Source organism: Gymnoscopelus braueri (assembly GCF_963280865.1).
Source record: "Gymnoscopelus braueri genome assembly, chromosome: 23".
NCBI lineage: Eukaryota > Metazoa > Chordata > Actinopteri > Myctophiformes > Myctophidae > Gymnoscopelus > Gymnoscopelus braueri.
In genome coordinates, this window is record NC_137625.1 from 31,277,118 (window position 1) to 31,296,237 (window position 19,120).

The 19,120-nt window shown below is 43.0% G+C and overlaps 1 long non-coding RNA gene across 1 annotated transcript; it reads right to left on the bottom strand.

The window, feature by feature from the left end:
• Positions 1-766: 766 nt before the first annotated feature.
• LOC308079983 lies at positions 767-17,816 on the bottom strand. The gene is made up of 5 exons (XR_013932656.1): positions 17,710-17,816; positions 16,308-16,360; positions 13,460-13,545; positions 9,692-9,733; positions 767-1,816 (listed from the first exon to the last, which is right to left on the bottom strand). It is a non-coding gene; the product is annotated as an uncharacterized lncRNA (long non-coding RNA).
• Between the last annotated feature and the right edge of the window lie 1,304 nt (positions 17,817-19,120).

Sequence of the window (19,120 nt, forward strand, 5' to 3'; positions counted from 1 at the left end):
CGATTTGCAAACAAGTTGTAAATACTCAGAAGACATTTCACGTTTTCCCCACACTTATATTATGTCATGTTTTTAGTATAAGATTCAGCACCTTTTTTTCCCCAGCCTGATAATAGATATTAAATACCTTGTAATGTACTTGTGAATGTCTCACCATATAATACATGTGGAACCATTACGATACTTGTCGACCTGGCTAGTAGCCATACCATTTTGTATATTGTAAGATAGATACTCCCCAGCAGCAGGCACATCAGTGTTACTTAAGGTGTCAATACCACAATGAAAAACTATTGTTTAGCCTACATTGTGACAGACTTGTCATCACCAGGCAGGAGTTTTGGATAAGCTCTAATGTCCATGTAGATTGCTTCACAATTTTACACACAGTAGAGGGATTGAAGTCCATTTTGTCCAGCAGGCAGAGATTATAGTCTGACACTTTCAATTACAAGCTTAAAACACCAAATTATAGAAGGCAAGAATTATTGTCAGTTAAACGAACAACTTGTGTATATTATGTTCATATGTGTATGGGTTTAGGCATTAATGACATGTTACATTCCAAAGTTTCACTTTTTGTTCAGCTTTAGTAGTGAAGAACCCTTCTGATTGTGAATAGTAATAAAATTTAAAAAAAAACACATCTGTATTCATTGTAAATGTTAAATACATGTGACTAAATACATTACCAAACATATAGATTCACTTTTCAAACACAAGGCAAAAAGAAAAATAAGTAGAGACAAAGCAGAGCAGATATAGTTTAAAGTATTTATTAACACAATTGTATTATTGGTACCTTTACTGTAAGCAACACCATTAATATATTTGGTATAATGTCCTATCAATTATTTTTACTATAGTTATTATGATTATATATGTAATTATGGTCATATTTTATGATTCTATATATAGGTTAATATGAGTTATTAGTGACAATTAAACAATTATATTTTATGATAACTATTACAATGCCTGTAAACAGTTTATTATTGACAGATATATTATTGATGCTATAATGGTTATTATTATTACTACTATTACTGTTATTGTCCAAAATTATATTCTAACCTTTAAGTAATTTCAATATTTTCCAGGGTGAAGCAAAAAACCCGCCTCCTATTTCAGCCAATTTAGGAGTGCACGGGGAAAAAAATTCTTGCACCGACCCCTTTGTTAAAAAAGGCGATCAAGCAAGCTCCTGGTAAATATATTAAACAAACTAATAAATGTAACATTCTGAAAAATAAGTAAAACTTTTAGGGCTGCAACTATATTGATTAAGTGAATTATCTCAAAGTGTATTTTGTAGATATCTAATTTTGTATTTATCAATGAATCAATGTGTAACATTTTCCATAATTATTTTGGGATTACATTTATTAGTTTAATTAAGAAATTAAGTCCTATTTTAATGCTTGTATATTGGCTGTTTGAATAAAATTAAATTTTTTGACAACATTTATTAAAAAATAATTTAGTCCTAATAAGTGTTACAGTCTTACAGCCCTAAAAACAAATGGTGAGTTAAAACATTTACAACATGCACATGTAAATATAAGGTAGTGGGTCATGAAAAGGCAGTATACAATCCAAAATAGTTTGTTATGCATTTTTTAGAATTGATCATTTTATGTGTGAGTTTGTTATTAAATTCAGGGATGGCCAATATTGTGTTTATAGAAAATGGGTACTACCGGTTCACGAGCCACAACATAAATGACAATTAGAAATATGACAATTATTCACAAAGAACATTCCTGAAATGTAGAAAAAGGTTAAAGGCAAAACAAATATCAGTGCTGGACGGCTTCTGAAAAACAGGGAAACAAGTGTTAGTGTTCTTTTCAAACAAATGCTTCACAATCAGTAGTTATGAAAAAAGACAAAACAATGCTACAATATGAATAATACTAGTGACAAGAGAAAAAAGGTGAGATTTGGCTGCTGCGTAATGGGAGATTCCAAAGTATAGGTGCGGCTACGATGAGGCCCGGTCACTACTTGGGCAGCTGATTCACATGTTCCAGTGATATATCCAATGACAGGGTTGGTGATCAAGAGGTTCCATTGTTCGCAATCCGTTTGTTATTTAGTGTGGCAGATGAGACTTTGCGCTGGAGTGGCACCAGAGAATGATGTAGCGTTGGCTATGAATAGTTCATACCGTCAAACGATCATCTCTGGTGACCACTATTTGGGCAGCTGATTCACATGTTCCAGTGATATATCCAATGACAGGGTTGGTGATCAAGAGGTTCCATTGTTCGTAATCCTTTTGTTATTGAGTGCGGCAGATGTGATATATAAGAGCAGGTCAGAATGCGTTTGGTGGGAAAGAGCACGATGTCCTTGAAACTAAGGTCTACATGGTTCCAGTGTTTGCAAGCTTGTCTTGCAGGCTGTGCACTAGTCCTGATCGGAGGATAATACGCAATACACAGGATCATGGTAGCTGTAGTACGTACGTAGTACTCCAGACTGTAGACATTGCTCTGGTCTTGAGATGTAAATGTGATCCAACAGCGTGTTTTTGTCAGTAGTCTTCTCCTTGATCAGTTGTGTGTATCCTCTGGACTCGAGCAGCATCGCTATCGGAGTACCTACACTGGCCAGTAGATTTTCGTTGAAATCACCACAGACTACGATGGGATGGTGGTCCATCACTTCTAAGGAGTCCAGAAGCGCCTTCAGATTTTCCATGAACGGGTCATCGTAACGTGGTGGTCTGTACACTGCAGCGATCAGAAGCTTGACAGGGGACTCTATCTTGACGACCACAAACTCGAGGTTTGTCACATTGTGTAGGTAACGCTTTTCACATGCCTGGAAATGGTCCTTCACATACACAGCGACGCCACCGCCATTCTGTTCTGCACGTTCAGGACGGCTGGTGTACGAGATGTGCTTGTTGCGGCTGAACATGGTGTATCCATCCAATTGGAGACTGTCAGCCACAAAGGAGCCGGTGAGATGCGTCTCGGTCAAGCACAGGACATCTGCATGGGTCAGTTCGTGATGTTTTTTGATGTCCTGAATGTGTGCCGGTAAACTTTGCGTGTTGTGATGGACAATCGCGAGTGTTTGCGCCTGGCCTGTCGTCTCTCGATACTTCAACAGTGGCATAACACTGTCCAGTGAGGCGGTCTTCATGGATTCCAGGGCAGCTGTGATTGCAGGATCAGCATAGATTTTCTTTGCATCGAAGTCAATGATGTGCAATCCTTGCAATGACGTTGTCCTACTGAGGGCAACGTAGGCCATGCCTGGTTGGAAGATCCGTTTCAAGGAAACCACAGCAGATTGTGTAGTCATGCCTTGGACTTTGTGAGCTGTGCAAGCATATGCCAACTTGATGGGAAATTGCCTACGAAGCGTGTTATTGCTCAGGTGTTCCTCATATCTCTCGACGTACACTTGTGTACTGCCAGGTGTAGTTTTCCGGTATTTCTGTCCTGCTTCAGGCTTGTCTACTACAAGCCAAAGCTTGGCTACTCTACTCCCGTCCTCGTTTACGTGCATCTCTACACTAGCCATCTTGCCAAATGTCCCGTTCACAAGGCCATCCTCCACATCTATGTTCCTGATGATCACGATTGGGGCGCCTTCTGCAACCTGCAAGTTGTCAAGAAGATCGTTCTGCTCTCCTGTACAGGGACTGGCAAGGCGAGTCTTGTGGTTATGGACTTGCTTGTAGTCTTCCGCGGGTATGTTGACGATGTGGCTGTGGAGCGCAGACAAAGATTTGGCGTTGTGTTCGGACACCTCTTTGTTGGTTGCGAAGATGTGCACAACATCCTTAGGACAACGGTCACGCACAGTCACTCTCTGAGCAAGGAGTGCTTTGTCTGTGTCACTCAGCGGATCCTTCTTCGCTTTGACTCTCAACCTATTCAGAAGCTCTGCGTAGGGCAGATCATCTTTCTGTCGCATGATCTCGGTCAACGTGATCATCTGAAAGTGTTCGAGCAGAAGGTCCGGTTGGCCTTCCTCGAGCACACAGAGCGGTTTCCCACTTGACGTTGGAGGGAGCTGGTAAAAGTCGCCTACTACAAGTACCGACATGCCGCCGAATGGCCTCTTACTGCCTTTAATCTCCTGCAGTCTCCAGTGGATGTAGATAAACATAGCCTTTGAAATCATCGACACCTCATCTATGACGATGATCTCCGCATTTCCCAGCTTTGCCCTCACGTCATCCAATTTGTTTCCCAGTCCTATGTAGGGTGGTTTCAGTTTTCTTGGCAACTTCAACAGGGAATGCAGTGTGTTTCCCGCGATGTTGTATGCCGCAGTTCCTGTAAACGCAGACAGCAGCACTGTGGGCATGGATGCATCCGTCTCTTCAAACAGTCTGGGGAGTCGACGGAGAATCCTTGTTGCCTCACCGTAGATGCACTTGATCAGGTGTGATTTGCCAGTCCCAGCACCCCCAGTGACAAAGAAGAAGAAGGGTTCGGGTTTCTGGTCGAGTACGCTCTTGAAGCACCATTCACGTACAGAGTGAAAGATGGAGGCTTGAGTCCGGTTGAGGTTTCGACACATTGAACGCAGATAATCGAGGCTCATTTGCGGAGCCGATACCCTGTGACCAACAATTGTACCCACCTCTTGACAACTGAACTCTGGGACGTCGTCTCGTTCGTCGTCTGCCTGTGGATCTTGATCTTGTTCGGCAAGACATTCCATCCTCTCAAGCTCATTTTCTGGGGCAATGTTGGCCCACGCATCTTCCGCAGGGCCATGCTTCATGAATTCCTCTAATGCTTCTTCCATCGATTTGCTGTGTTTTTCATACCTCATTTTGTTCTCATCAACAATGGCATTTGCGCGGCATGTCCATTTTTGTCCAGGTATTTTCACAGACGCAGAGTCGTAGAACTCCTTGTAGGTGGGGAAGATTGCGGTTTTCAGTGTGCTCTGATAGCGATGCGGAAGGTAAGCCTTCAGCAAGTTGCCGAAGTATTTCTCGGGGTCCTTCTGTTCCGAGAATTTCGCGTATCTGATAACTGCGGGTCGGCCATCCGTCGAGCGCTTCTTAATGGTTCCCATGTTGTCAGACAGCTTCAGGCAATCTGGCTTTTTTGCTTCGCTACCATACACAATCCTGTACTCGGATGCAAATTCTGCTAGACACATGTTGTCAAACACCAGTGTTTTGGGTCTGGCGTTGTATTTGTCAAGAAGCCCTGACATCCACACTTGGTTCGAATCGGCTGGTCTTTTCTGCAGCAAGCTGAGCGGGAGGCTCATTTTCATTGCATTGTCATCCGTCGGGAGGAAGACAACTTCGCGGGAGCATTTCTTCAATTGCAAGCTGCAAGTTCGGGCCACTGCCTCCTGAGAGCTAACCTGTCTGTTTTTCACATATGCGTGAACAAGTTCGTTCATTGCACCCCTTTCGGTCACTTTTGTGGGGTCTATGCCTTCGACTACTTGTTTCAGAAGCTCACCCATCTCATGTTCGGCCTTGGATATGTAGGACAGCATGTATGAGATGCAAACAAAGTGGTCCAGGACAAACTGGATATCCATGTTGGCATTCCAGGCCTCCAGCAAAACTGGGTTGTAGTTGTTCACATAGCAGTCCTTGACTCCACGCTTCATCAAGAGGACTTGGACATTCCTCAAGTCTTCAAGATAGCTGTCGTACTCTTCGTGAGTCAAATTGCACTTTGCCAGCAACTCTGAGAGGTCGGTCAGTTCTGATGGCAAGTCCAGAAGTAGATCATACAGAGGTTTGAGTTTGGCCAAAGCAGCTTGTGCTCTTGCCCTCTGTTGTTTGCCTATGCCTTCTGTACTCTTCTTTGCACTTTCGTTTGCTCCTTCATTTCCTCCTGTTGCGCCCCTTTCTTCTTCATCCATGACTTCCTCCATTGGATCAACTGGCGTTGGGTTAGTTAACCAGGTTGTGTCTACTGGTGCCTTGGGGAATCCAAACCTACATGTCTTGTTACCTTTCTTACAGGACTTTGTGTGGTTTTTGCTGTGCATCTGAACTTCTTGGACAATTCGGTGAAGCACAGGATTTTCGTTTGGATCAGGCAGCTGGCACGAAATGTAGCGGTCCGCAAATTCGCATATCTTCTCGTCCGAGTCTTCTCCAAGTTTGGGGGCGTCGGCTACCCACATTAAGGCGTGAACATGCGGCGAACCCCGGTTTTGATACTCTATTCTATGGAAATAATCTATGACGTGACCGATAGGGCGAGCATCAGACAAGCATCAGACAACAGCAGTTTTGTATACGCAGAACGAACTCGCTTGTCAAACATTCGCATGGTAGTCACTGCGTTGCTTCTGAGGATGTCGCACTTCTCATTCCAGTCCAGCTTGTCAAAATCCACAATTTGGCCTTGCTGTGCTTTTATTGCCGTTATGACCTCTGGCCATCTGAATTCTGCAGCACTTAAGGTCAAAAAGAAGGTAGGTGGGCCTAACTGACGGACCATGGCAAATAAATCATACATGGTCTTCTGCCAGTAGGCTGGCGTCCCCCTCAGGGGTTGCATGAACCTTGTTGCATCCCGGTTTCTGACCAGTCTCTCAACTTCATGCTTGTCCTGCAACATCTTGTTGGAGATCCTGCGACCATCCTTGGTAAAGGGTTTGCCCTTCCTCAATTGAATTGAGATGGTGTTTTTTGCCAAGTGGGTCTCTGTAACAAACTGGGCAAAAAAGAGATAGCTTTGGTCTCTCGCAAAACGATCATCAACATTGAAAAGCCTTGCGTTGAAGTACCTGCTTGGTGTCAGTTTGAGCTTTCTCTTACGATCCAACGTGTTTTCTCCAGTTGGAAACAATGTAGGGAAGGCCCTTGCTTCGAGGTTAGGGGCTGTGCTATAGCTGACAGGCCTGTTTCCTTCAGCTGGGGCGATGCAGAATATGCCATCTCCGTATGTCATTGTCTCTTGTCCAATGTCATCCGGTTCCAAGCAACTGTCCAGGCCATGTCCAGGTCTCAGCGCATCTTGCTCATCTTGGGCAGTGGGTGGATGTTGATCCACTCTCTGTGACGGGTCGAGAGATTCAGTCGCATCGGCTACTTCCATCATTTCGGCGTCGTCACAACTGTCCATGACTTCGTCTGTGCCTGTCTGTTCAACAGTGGGTAGGTCTTCAAGTTCAACAGTGGGTAGGTCTTCAAGCTGGCCCTCCACATTTTCATCGTTGATGCTCTCATCATCTCGGATTGTGATGTTTTTGTAGTCGGGGTGTGTCTCGATGAGTTTCCTCAAGCCCAGTAAGACATTGGTCATATTGACAGTGTGAAACAAATGATGGCCTTTGTACCGCAGACGTCTCTTCAGTTTCACCCTGTACAAACGGGATGAGTCGAGCCTTCTGGGTAGGGTGTTTACTGTGGTTTCCACGTCTGCTGGCACGCACACCACAGCACCATATATAGCACTCTGTTTGCCTTTAGGAAGTGTGAGAATCTTGGCAAATGGTATGTCTATTGCCGATAATTGTCTTTCCAGCACATTGAGTTGGCGGAGCTCTGGAGGAATGGGTGCAAGTTCCAGGTTGTTTGCGACAGCCAAGCGTGGCATTCTTCCTGCTACTACACTTTTGTGACAGCATTGACAAATCCACTCTTTTCGCCTTTCTTCGGGTACAGTGCAATCTTCCGGCCCTCCACATTGATCATCACACGAATGAAGGTATTTGCCTGTTAAGCAGGCAGCAACCACGGCGGGTTTGATCGTGTAATTTGACCGATGACAAACATTCACTTGACCAGCGAAAAGAGTCCGATGGCACGTTGTGCACACAAAAGTTGGTCCATGTTTTATGACTTTCTGGAAACTCGCTATAGCGCCTTGTAGTAGCTCATTCTGTTGGGGTGCGGGAGCTAAATCTATCCTCGCAGTATCTAAATCTTTCATCGCTTTTACAGCAATGCTCCGTTTGCGCAGTTCATCACATAAGTCCTTGTATCTATTTCTTATTCTCATTGAACGTCGGATGTCACGGCGCATCTTGAAGAATGGGTCCGTTTTGCATCTGCAGGCCATGTAGGACTTCATGTGTTCCCTAACCTTTTCCCCGAACTCCTCATCTTCTCTGAACCTCTTGTTTACATAAGCCTTCTTTTTCCCTCTTAACACCTCATCTCTATTGTACCTCCTGTTGTCATAAGCCTGTTTCTTCTCTCTAAATTCCTCATCTTTCCTCCTCATTTTCTCATATTCTTTCTGCTTCACCTGATGCTGTCGTCTGAACTTCTCATCTTTATTGTACCTCCTGTTGCCATATGCCTTTTTCATCCAACTGAACACTACATCTTGACTGATTCTCCTGTTGGCACATGCCTTCTTGAATTTGTTTTGCTGTTCCTTGAATTTTGCATTTGTTATACATCTCATGGCAATGTATTTGTTCATGTATTCCTTCCTCGTAGTCCAATGTTTGTCCTTGTTATCAGATTGCAGTTGATCCTTTATTTGTCTCCTCATCATTTTCTGTTTCCGTTGTTTATTCACTTTGTTGGCTCCATAATCTTTAGTGTCTGAACTTACCTTTGTTGATGGTGCATGGCCTGCCTGCAGAGAATGTGTGGTCATTGGAGGTCCAGTGTTTGTTCCATCCTGGCTAGTTAGATCGACAGGCTCTTTTTGATGCAGGTTGTCAGGAGTAACTTGTGTTGTTGACAGATGGGGTGACCGTGCATTTGTCTGTTTGAATGTCACTGGCATGAAGTCAAACTGCATTTTGTCAATATTCCGTGAATGTGAGAAGTCAATTACCTGGTCAATCTTAGCCCACAGATCATCCAACTGAGAGAAGGTCATCATTACAGATTTTCCTCCAGACAAAGGTAGGCCATCAGCACTTCTTTGATGAGAGTCAAACAGTCCATATCTTCCAGACCCGTCCCTAAAAACGGCAATGGTGTGTGGTGATACTGTTAGGAGTGCATATTTGACATCTTCAGACAGACATTGAAGTCTTTCCTGAAGCTTCAGCCACCAATGCCGTTGGTGAGGCTCTCCCTCAGCTCTCATATATCCCATATCTATGTTACCTTTTGTCACAGAGTACGTATTGTGTTTGGTTTCCACCTTGAGGGGCGTTTCCTCCATTGTCAGCAGGGATAACCTAAACAGCTTTTGTCTTTTTAGTTGTGCTATTGTTCTTTTATACAGACTCCCATGTCCAGTATCTTGTCAAGATCATCCATCTTGAAGTCAAGACCTTCATGTTGGTGTGCCAGAAATGTCAGAGCCATGCATGTACACTGCCGATTCTTTGACATATCTGAAAATGCATGATGATCTTGGCTTTTGGATGCCTGCACAGCTTTCACAGAGGGGTGCAAGGTGCATGCTTGCAGTACCGGGTCATTGTTGGAAAGGTCCATGGCCTCGCCAATGTTTTCTTGTTCTTCAACATCAAACTGTGCATGTTGCTGAGCTGTTTCTACCAAAGGCTCCATGGCTGGACTAAATGTCTCTTGTGTCCCTTCATCGACCTCTGTGCAACTGTTTGGTGAATCTGTATGGGCCAACTTAGCATCCCAGCATTTCTTTTTAGCGATAGATTTTTTCCCACGACGAGGCATGATGTCACCAAGTTTTAGATCTGAACTTTTATGAAAATGTACACTCTTTACCAAAACACAACCTTCAAAACTAGTGTAGCATTAGTCACAAATCACTCAAGCATCAAGAATCAACTTACTTACCGTTAAAAAGTCACCAGAGGAGCTGTTTCGATCTGATGAACACTAGAATAAAAAAAGAGAACAATTTCAGACTAGCGCTAGTTTTACAATATAATTACTTGTTAGATTATTTTTTTCTACCGTTATATTCTTGTGTAAAAACCGTGTGTGCCATTTTATGACAGTAGATTTTCAGGCCGCTGCGCAGCCTTCAAACCTAGTCCTATGTTACGCTGCTAAGAGCATTGGTCACTGAAGCATGGCCATTTGAAGTGTTTTACACTGTTATAGCACCTACCAAGTTTGGGGCGTTAATTTAAGCATGCTCGGAACTGGAGTTATGGCTGTTTAAAGGGCAATTTTTTTATGAAAATCTTTGTCTATGATCAAGTATCGGTATATATGAAGTCATTTCTCTGACTGTTGAGTTTTTTCATCTTTCATAATGTGCATTATTGGTATGTTAACAATATAGCAGCTGCATTTGTATGTATGGGGCTTATTTTATTCATATCCATCTACAATTAATGCCATTATGGCTATAACAGACTTGAGTTTTGTAATAGCTTACATTCCCTTGTTGAACTTTAACTATTCAAGATTTTATACAAAATTAACCAAAACATTTTGAAAAGTATAACTAAAGAGAGAAAGTATTACATAAGAATATATGTATACCAAAGATTATGTATATGATGAGTACACCATAGAATTGAAGTACGGCACTCATATTATCAGCATAGTTTATATTAGGTATAGCAGTATGGGAAAATAATGCATTAATTCATAAGTTTACTGTTGCAAACACTAATGTTACCATTTATCTGTAGAGTAATGGTGTGACCATTTTGTTTTATTTCATTAGAATTTTTTTAATAAGAATGGCTGACAGCTTTGACTAAATTGGATCCTATATAGTCATGACATAGTCGTGACCTTTTTAAAATGTGTGGAAACAGAATGTAACTAGAATTAAAGCTGCAAGCAGCGATGGCCGGGCCCTCGACGTTCTGTCTAAGATACAAGCCTGTAAGGCAATCAGCTGAAAAGTTAGGCTAAATTACTTGAGCAAATTCAGCCTGTTTCTATTGGCCGTCAAAGTGTACCTAGGAAGTTTTGTAGGTTTTCGATGCTGGGAACCAGAGTTATGGCTGTTTAAAACTCAGCCAATAGGGACACAGAGGGGGCGGGGCTTAAGCAATTTCAGCCTGTCCCTATTGGCCACCTAAGTGTACCTAGCAAATTTCGTAGGTATTCGATGCTGAGAACTGGAGTTATGGCTGTATAAAGCCCAGCCAATAGGAAGACAGTGGGGGCGGGGCTTCAAAAATTACAGATCATCCCTATTGGTGGTCTAAGTCCACATACCAAATTTGTACTGGGTAGTATGCTGCAAACTCGAGTTATGGCTGTTTAAAGGCCAGCCAATAGGAAGACAGAGGGGGTGGGGCTTCAGAAATTACAGCTCGTCCCTATTGGTGGTCTTAGTCCACATACCAAATTTGAACTCGGTAGCATGCTGCGAACCGAAGTTATGGCTGTTTAAAGGCCAGCCAATAGGAATTGTAGATCGGCTATTTTCACTTCCTGTTTGGCGTTTTATGAAAACTCAAGCTTTTGATAACTTTTCATCGTTACCGTCTTTTGTGTACTCCGAGCAAATTTGAGGCGGATCCGAGTTTGTTAAAGTACAACCCGTGAAAAAACAAAAACTCTATCAATTAAAAATGGCCGACTTCCTGTTTGGTTGCAATTTTCATGCATGTAGGTGAGCGCCGTATTGTCGGGCTTGAAGCATGAACTTTTGTAGGGGGCGCTATTGAGCCAATAGGCCACGCCCCTTTTTGAAACGATTAAAATACGTAATTTTTCTTTACTTGTGATGTGTGTGCAAAGTTGCACAACTTTTTGTGTACGTTTAGGCCCTCATTTTCCCAATTCATTTGGGGGAATAATAATCATTGGAGTTTCAATAGGGCTTTGCACTACTGTGCAGTGCTCGGGCCCAGCACAGGTCTCCACCAGGTCAGGTAAGTTATTGTGGGCCAGCAATGTTTGGAATTCGTCAATCAGGATGAATATGAAAAACTGGAGAGTTGATCACTTGACTATAAAGATAATGTGTACCGATTTGCGTGACGTTTGGACAACATTAGTGGGGCTAATATAAAAACTATTGTTTTGCAAAAATCTGCCTCCTGATGGAGCTATAATAAGGCAATGTTAAAGGAGAATACCGGACACTGGATGCTTGTTTCTTTCCAGAACCTGGCAACTCGTGTTGCCAGGTTCTGGAAACAAGCAACCAGTGTTAAGTCGTTCGCCATTAACGGTGGGCTCGCAGGAAGTTTCAGCGCATGTTTGACTATCATGAGACTCCACAATGACTAGCAGTAGAGAAAAAAACAACTTTGCATCGGTTATAATAGACGAATCTCCCTAACCCACGCGCTCCCATTATGACAACGGAGGGGGTTTAAAAAATGACGACAGGGGAATCTATGGAAAAAAAGAACGCCACTTTTCACGTCGGTAGGTGAGTAACGAGACATCAAAGACAACACTTAATTTGTCCGGTATTCTCCTTTAAGAGGGTGGCATTTGTATCTCAAAGTAGTGCGAATGTGCGTGCAAAGTTTCACCGCAATAAGACAGTGCTATAAGGATTTGCGTTATCTGTTCAAAATAGGCCACTCCTGCACACTTTAGATGTCAGTCTTAGCCAATCAGGATGGAATATGAAAAATAATAGTTTTACAGAAGTCAGTCACCTGATTGCGCTTATGGCAGATGTGAAAAATGCAGGGCAAAGGCTTTTTCTTGGCCTCTATGGAGTGTGCATACAAAGTTTTACACAGATCAGTGCAGTTATATTTAAAAACATGAATCGACCTGCTATAGCGCCACCATGAGGCTGACTTGACATTTTTCAAGTGGCAATTCTTCCTCTGCCTAGTGGGAATGTGCGTGCAAAATGTCAAAGAAATTGCACGCCGTGTTTATGATTTGAGGCATTTTGTTCAAAACGGAGCACTCCTGCAAACTTTGGAAGCCAATCTCAGCCAATCAGGATGGAATATAAAAAATCTGAAAGACCCGTTTCGTTTAATGACAATAGAGATACTGTGTACCGATTAGCGTGATGTTTGGCCAACATGTGTAGAGCACGGTCAAAAGTGTGTTTTGCTAAAATCGGCCTCCTGGTGGCACAACCAGGAGCCCCATGTGACTAATTTGGGGCAGAATTCTGCTCTAGCATACAGGGAGCGTGTGTGCACAGTTTCACTACCATCAAGCCAACGGTACCAGAGATCGGCTGTCCACAGACAGAATGACATACACACACACGGACGGACGGACAGAGTGCAAAACATAGTCTCAGCCATGCATTCCGGCCTGGTGGAGACAATAAAGTGTGCAAAATAAGCTAAAATAATAGGTTATAGTTGGCATTTAAAAAGAAAGAAAATGTGTTTCAATTAAGCTAATAATCTGGGGACCAACAAAATAATTTGGGGACCCCTGTGGGAATCTTGATAACCCTCTGCATGTAATGTGCAGATCTCCGTGAGGACGGCAGTCACAGAGATGATTCCGTGATTTTTCAAAGGTACAGTAAAATCACTGTTTTTGCTGGCAGCAGTGGCACACTTCAGAGTATATATATTGGCAATGCCTCCTTAAAAACGGACAATGGACTGACACCAAGACAATTTCCATATGCTAATATTAGATAGTTAGATCTAAAACCCTTTGATTTGCATATGTGTCATGTTAGGTTAAACAAACCTTGCAGTAGTGCAGTCTGGGATGGTCCCCTCAGTCCACAGCTGTATTGGCCAAGATATCAGGTCCGGTGTACAGCCACGCCACAGCTGAAAATTTCAAGCAAAAATACTGTATTTTAGACACAAATATATATTTGTCACTATATAAATATAGTGAATAGCAGATCTACAAGCTCACAAGTTATATCTACAAGCTGACAAGTGAGCTTGTCGATCGGCTATCCTCCCACTATAATTGACAAGCAAACTCATGGAGACGAAATGATTGCATGTGGAGGGCATCCAAGCAGACCCATGGCCCAACTAACTCCAAACTTTTCACAAAAATTCCTCAATATTCTGCCTCCCTGCATACCTGCTTCCCACACCGTTACTGTACTTGCAGGATGCACAATTATATGAAACGCATTATGCCCCAATACTTATGCAAATCACTTCGCCAGCTGCAATTTACTTCCGGAGGGTTCTTTTAACAGCCAATCATCATCATCTGCCACAAAACCTCAGCACCTTCGTTCCCCTGCAGAGCACACAGAAACAAGCGCTGCCTTGGTCTATGCAGCTCACCCCCTCCCCCCCCTCAGATCTACAAGCCAACAACGCTTCGCTCGTCGACACGCTGTTGCCTTGTAGATCAGATGTACTGCCAGCAGCCCCTCCCCCTGCAGAGCACACAGTCCATCAACACAGCGCAGCGGTCACAACCGCGAGCGAGTGAGGGGAGAAATCCACACCATCTTTTGGACAACAGATCTACAAGCTTCAGATAGACACACATGGACATGGAGAGAGGGACAGAGACACAAAGAGACAACACGAAAGTTTTCCTCTACAGCGGTCACAGCCGCGAGTGAGGTAGGGACAGAGAGACAGACAGACAGAGAGGGGGACAGAGAGAGAGAGACACACTACACAAAACTTTGCACGCAGCCATGGCACGCAGAAAAACTATGCTGAGCGAACGCACACGCAACGTCAAGAAACTGTGTGTGTGTGTGTGTGTGTGTGTGTGTGTGTGTGTGTGTGTGTGTGTGTGTGTGTGTGTCGCGCGTCGCAAAAACACAGTGGCCATTTTGACCAGTTTGAACAGGGTCACACTTTTCTGTATAACACCCTCCACCGAAACATCGAATTCATTCTAACACATATCCGTTGGTAGGTCAGTATGTCCACAACGTGTCGCAAAAACACACAAACAGTGGCCATTTTGACCAGATTGTACAGGGTCACACATTCCTGCATAACACCCTCCGCAGAAACCACGCACGGCCTTTTGCCGTGTAGTTGAAGCACAAGGGGGGGGGGGGGGGGGCCGGGGGGGAGAGAGTCAGTGTACTGAAGTCAAGGCACAGACTACTGTGCTGTTGACGGACAACGGAAAGGAAACATTCAGTCTAAATGTCCACTTTGTTAATTCACAACTACTGTGCCAGATAATCACCAAGACAGTCCAAAAAAAGTAGCCTAACTAGCCTTTACATACATTATATTTGTATTAGGCTGTCCTGACACTTTATAATATTTAGAGAAATGTAACGTTTCAAATACAAAAGCAGTGGTAGTAGTTGCACATTACTGGACATTTACACTGATTTTGCTACACACATAAGAACCCAGCTCTAATGAAAACACGTACAAACGCCTATAAGTCAGACCAGGTTGCCACATTGCGCGAGACAACTACGCCACCAGCTCTATGAAAAAAAAAAAAAAAATAGCCCTCCCACATCCATCGGATCGTGTGTGTGTGTGTCATCGTCGCAATAAAGCATACAGTATTTACACAATACTACCTACATAGGAAAATAAAGTCTCTTCTTCACCAGATGCAATTTAAACACTGTGATGCCTGCTCAGAGTCATATTGTGTCTAACATGCACATCTCCTCTCTCATCTCAGCTGTACCTGGGCCCTAGGTGTATTCCAACCAACCAGAGTGCAGTGGCCATCACTCCAAATGTTGTGACGTCAGGGCTCTCAATACTGCACATTGGGGGAGGAGGAGGGGTGCAGGGCGGGCGCACAGATCGCTGTGTGGGCGCGGGTGCTATGTGGGCGCGGGCGATAGAGCTGAGGCCGCGCGCAGCGCGGCCGAAGTTCTAGTTTAAACAAGGCACCAAGCTTACAGTGAGCTTGTAGATCTGCTATTTTCCAAACATTAAACTCACAGTGAGCTTGTAGATATGCTATTTTCAAATATGTATAATGCCTTGTTATCACATGGCTACAGATGTCTGCCAATTTAGGAGAGAATTGGAAAATAGCAGATCTACAAGCTCACAATATGTTGCATTGTGAGCTTGTAGATCTGCCATTTTCTGCCAAAGTTTAAATAGGGCTGAAGTGGTTAATGTAGCCTATGTTTTTTAAACAATAATCCAAATCTACAAAGTAACTAAAGTTTTCAAATAATTGTAGTGGATTACAAGTACAATATTTGTCTATCTATGCCATTTGCCAACATACCAAATCAGCAATGCAACACTGTACAGTACTCACACGGCAAATGTACACAGATAGACAGACACAAGGGCGTGAGCATGTCAATATAGGGACAATAGCAGATCTACAAGCTCAGAAAATGGGTAATTTATTCAACCCCTAACCACACCTCTAATCACCCCTATTATCACCTTTCAGTCAGCTGACAACTCCATAGAAACTTGAAGCAACACATACTTGTCACATGGAACAGTGGTTCTCAAACTATTGTAATGTCAAAGAGCTTCAATGTTTTAGCCTATGCATTAGACCACAGACCCCCATAACCTAGTATTTGACCCCAAGACAATGTCAATAAGCCAACATTAGATAGTTACTTCTAAAATAGGATCAGGATGTTACACACCTTGCAGTAGGTCTGGGATGGTGTGCCTGTCACCTGGGTCCACACAGCCAGAGCTGTAAAAAAAAAGGTGATACAATATTTTAGACACAAAGTTATGAAAGTACATGCATATCAATAAACAATAGCAGATCTACAAGCTCACAAGTGGTATACAAGCTGACAAGTGAGCTTGTAGATTGGCTATTTAAAATAAGCCTACACGTTTACAGTGAGCTTGTAGATCTGCTATTATAATGCCTTGTTATCACATGGCTACAGATGGCTGCCAATTTTAGAGCTAATTGTTAAATAGCAGATCTACAAGCTCACAACGCATAGCATTGTGAGCTTGTAGATCTGCCATTTTCGCCAAAGTTTAGCCAAAAGTTTAAGTAGGGCTTAAGTTGTTAATGTAGCCAATGTTTTTTAAATAATAATCAAAATCTACAGAGTAACTAAAGTTTTCAAATAATTGTAGTGGATCAAAAGTTCAATATTTGCCTCTGAAATGTAGTGGATAGAAGTACACGTACAATTTGTCTATCTATCCTGCCAACTGTCTGTGTCGAGACAGACACAAACAAAGCTCCAAGGAGCTGTGTGTGACGTCACTGCCATGCGGAAGTAGTAAGCACACGTTTATAGCCGTTAGCGTCAGTTAGCCTAGCTTACGAATCCTTGTTGTTTTTAACCCAGTTTCAGAGCAACGATCGCTGCTTAAAGTTAGTTTTAGCAGATCTACAAGCTCAATGTTAACAGACAAAATATATACAAATGCAATGTTGATTAAAAGCTGCATTCTGCGTTATATAATGAATTGTTATGGACAGGTCAAAATTGTGACATGATTTTATGAAATCAAAGTCACCCAGAGTCCTGGGGCCTGAAACAAACTTAACCTGGCGATTGCACGGCCCGTACATGTACATAAACGTTCACATTTCAAATATAAAGTTCTTAACTCATGGCCACGGATGTGCCAATTCTGTTCGGGCCCTCAGAAGTAACCGTATCTTCAGTATTGTTCAATAAAAAGCATTTTAATCCGATCGGTGGCCATTTTCTCAGCATGTCCGCATGCTTTCAACTACGCGGCCCCATCGGTTGGTAGGTGTACTGCACTCTGATAGAGTGTGCCAACTATGAGAAAATGGCCAGCGATCGGATTAAAATGTTTTTTTATTGAACAATACGGAAGATACGGCTACTTCTGAGGGCCCATACATAATTATAACATCCGTGGCCATGGGGTAAAAACTTTGTTTGAAATCTGAACGTTGAAGTAGATGTAGGGTCCAAAAAGGGAGAAAGTGCAAACACCAGGTTGAAGTTCATCCATGACCGTCGTGTGATCCAAGGCTATCAAGAGTTATAAACCAAAAAAAGCGAAACAAAAGTGTATAAATAAAGTAATATTACTCACCTCAGACAAAAGACGACGAAATGAAAGTCTTCCGAAGAAAACAAAGTAGATCGATGATATAATATGAAGCTAAATCAAGTAGAACAGTTTACAGTAGTAAACGACCGAGGCTCACGCAGAATTTTGATTTGTGAGAGGGCGGCATGTTAGTGCTGTGAGTCTAAGGGGAGGGTCAAACTTAGCAAGAGCTGTGATTGGTCTGCTCAGGCAAGAGGTAACTCTATGATCAGAACAAGCCCGGGCAAGCCCTCTCGCACCCCCTCCCCCCTCCCCCCCACGAACCTCGCGTCACCAGTGTTTCCAACTCCGAGGAACCCCCACACACACACACACACACACACACACACACACACACACACACACACACACACACACACACACACACACACACACAGACACGCGCGCGCATGCGCACACGCAAGAACACGCATGCGTGCACACACACACACACACACACACACACACACACACACACACACACACACACACACACACACACACACACACACACACACACACACACACACTTAGGTAAACCATTTCCGTATCCCTTCTAAACCGGATATGCAGCTGTTGGTTGTTTTCAATGCAAACGTCATTGGTTGTTTTCAATACAAACGTCATTTGACTAATTTAAAAGTTAAAAAGAAGAAGTTAGCAAAATATATAACAGCAATAATAATAATAATAATGATAATAATAATAATAAGAAAAAAAACACAGAAGCCAGTTACATTCCTAATTTATATATAATAATATGTATTTTACAATGAATATCAATTAATCAATTATATCAATACTGCAATTGTAGAAACACTGTCTGGTAATGAAAATGTACTTGAGTAAAAGTACAAAAGTATCGGCATCAAAATATACTTAAAGTACCAGAAGTAAAAGTAGTAATTATTTTAAGTTTTCAAATGCATAAAATGTATACAAAATGTATCATTAGAAAATAGCAGATCTACAAGCTCACAACGCATCAGGCACTAGGGATAACTGGGCACCAAAACCATCTTGGCACTAGGGACATGAGGGCACTAGCGACACGTGGGCACTAGGGAAATGTGGGCACCTGGTCAACTGGGAACTGGGCACGTGGGACATGTGGCCACCTGGACAACTGGGCACCTGGACAAGTGGGCACCTGAATTAGGATATATGTTTTTGATGCTTTGTTGTTGTCTGGGCCAGGCCTAAAGGCATGGCCGAGACTATGTTTTGCACCCTGTCTGTCAGTCCCTCCGTCCGTCCGTGTGTCCTTCGCCCCCTCCGTCTGTGAACAGCTAATCTCCAGCATGCACTGTTAGCCTCATCGTAGCAAAACTGTGCACACACACTCCCTGGATGCCAATTCAGAACCCCAAATCACATAGGCCTGTTATAGCGCCACCAGGAGGCAGCTTTTTGC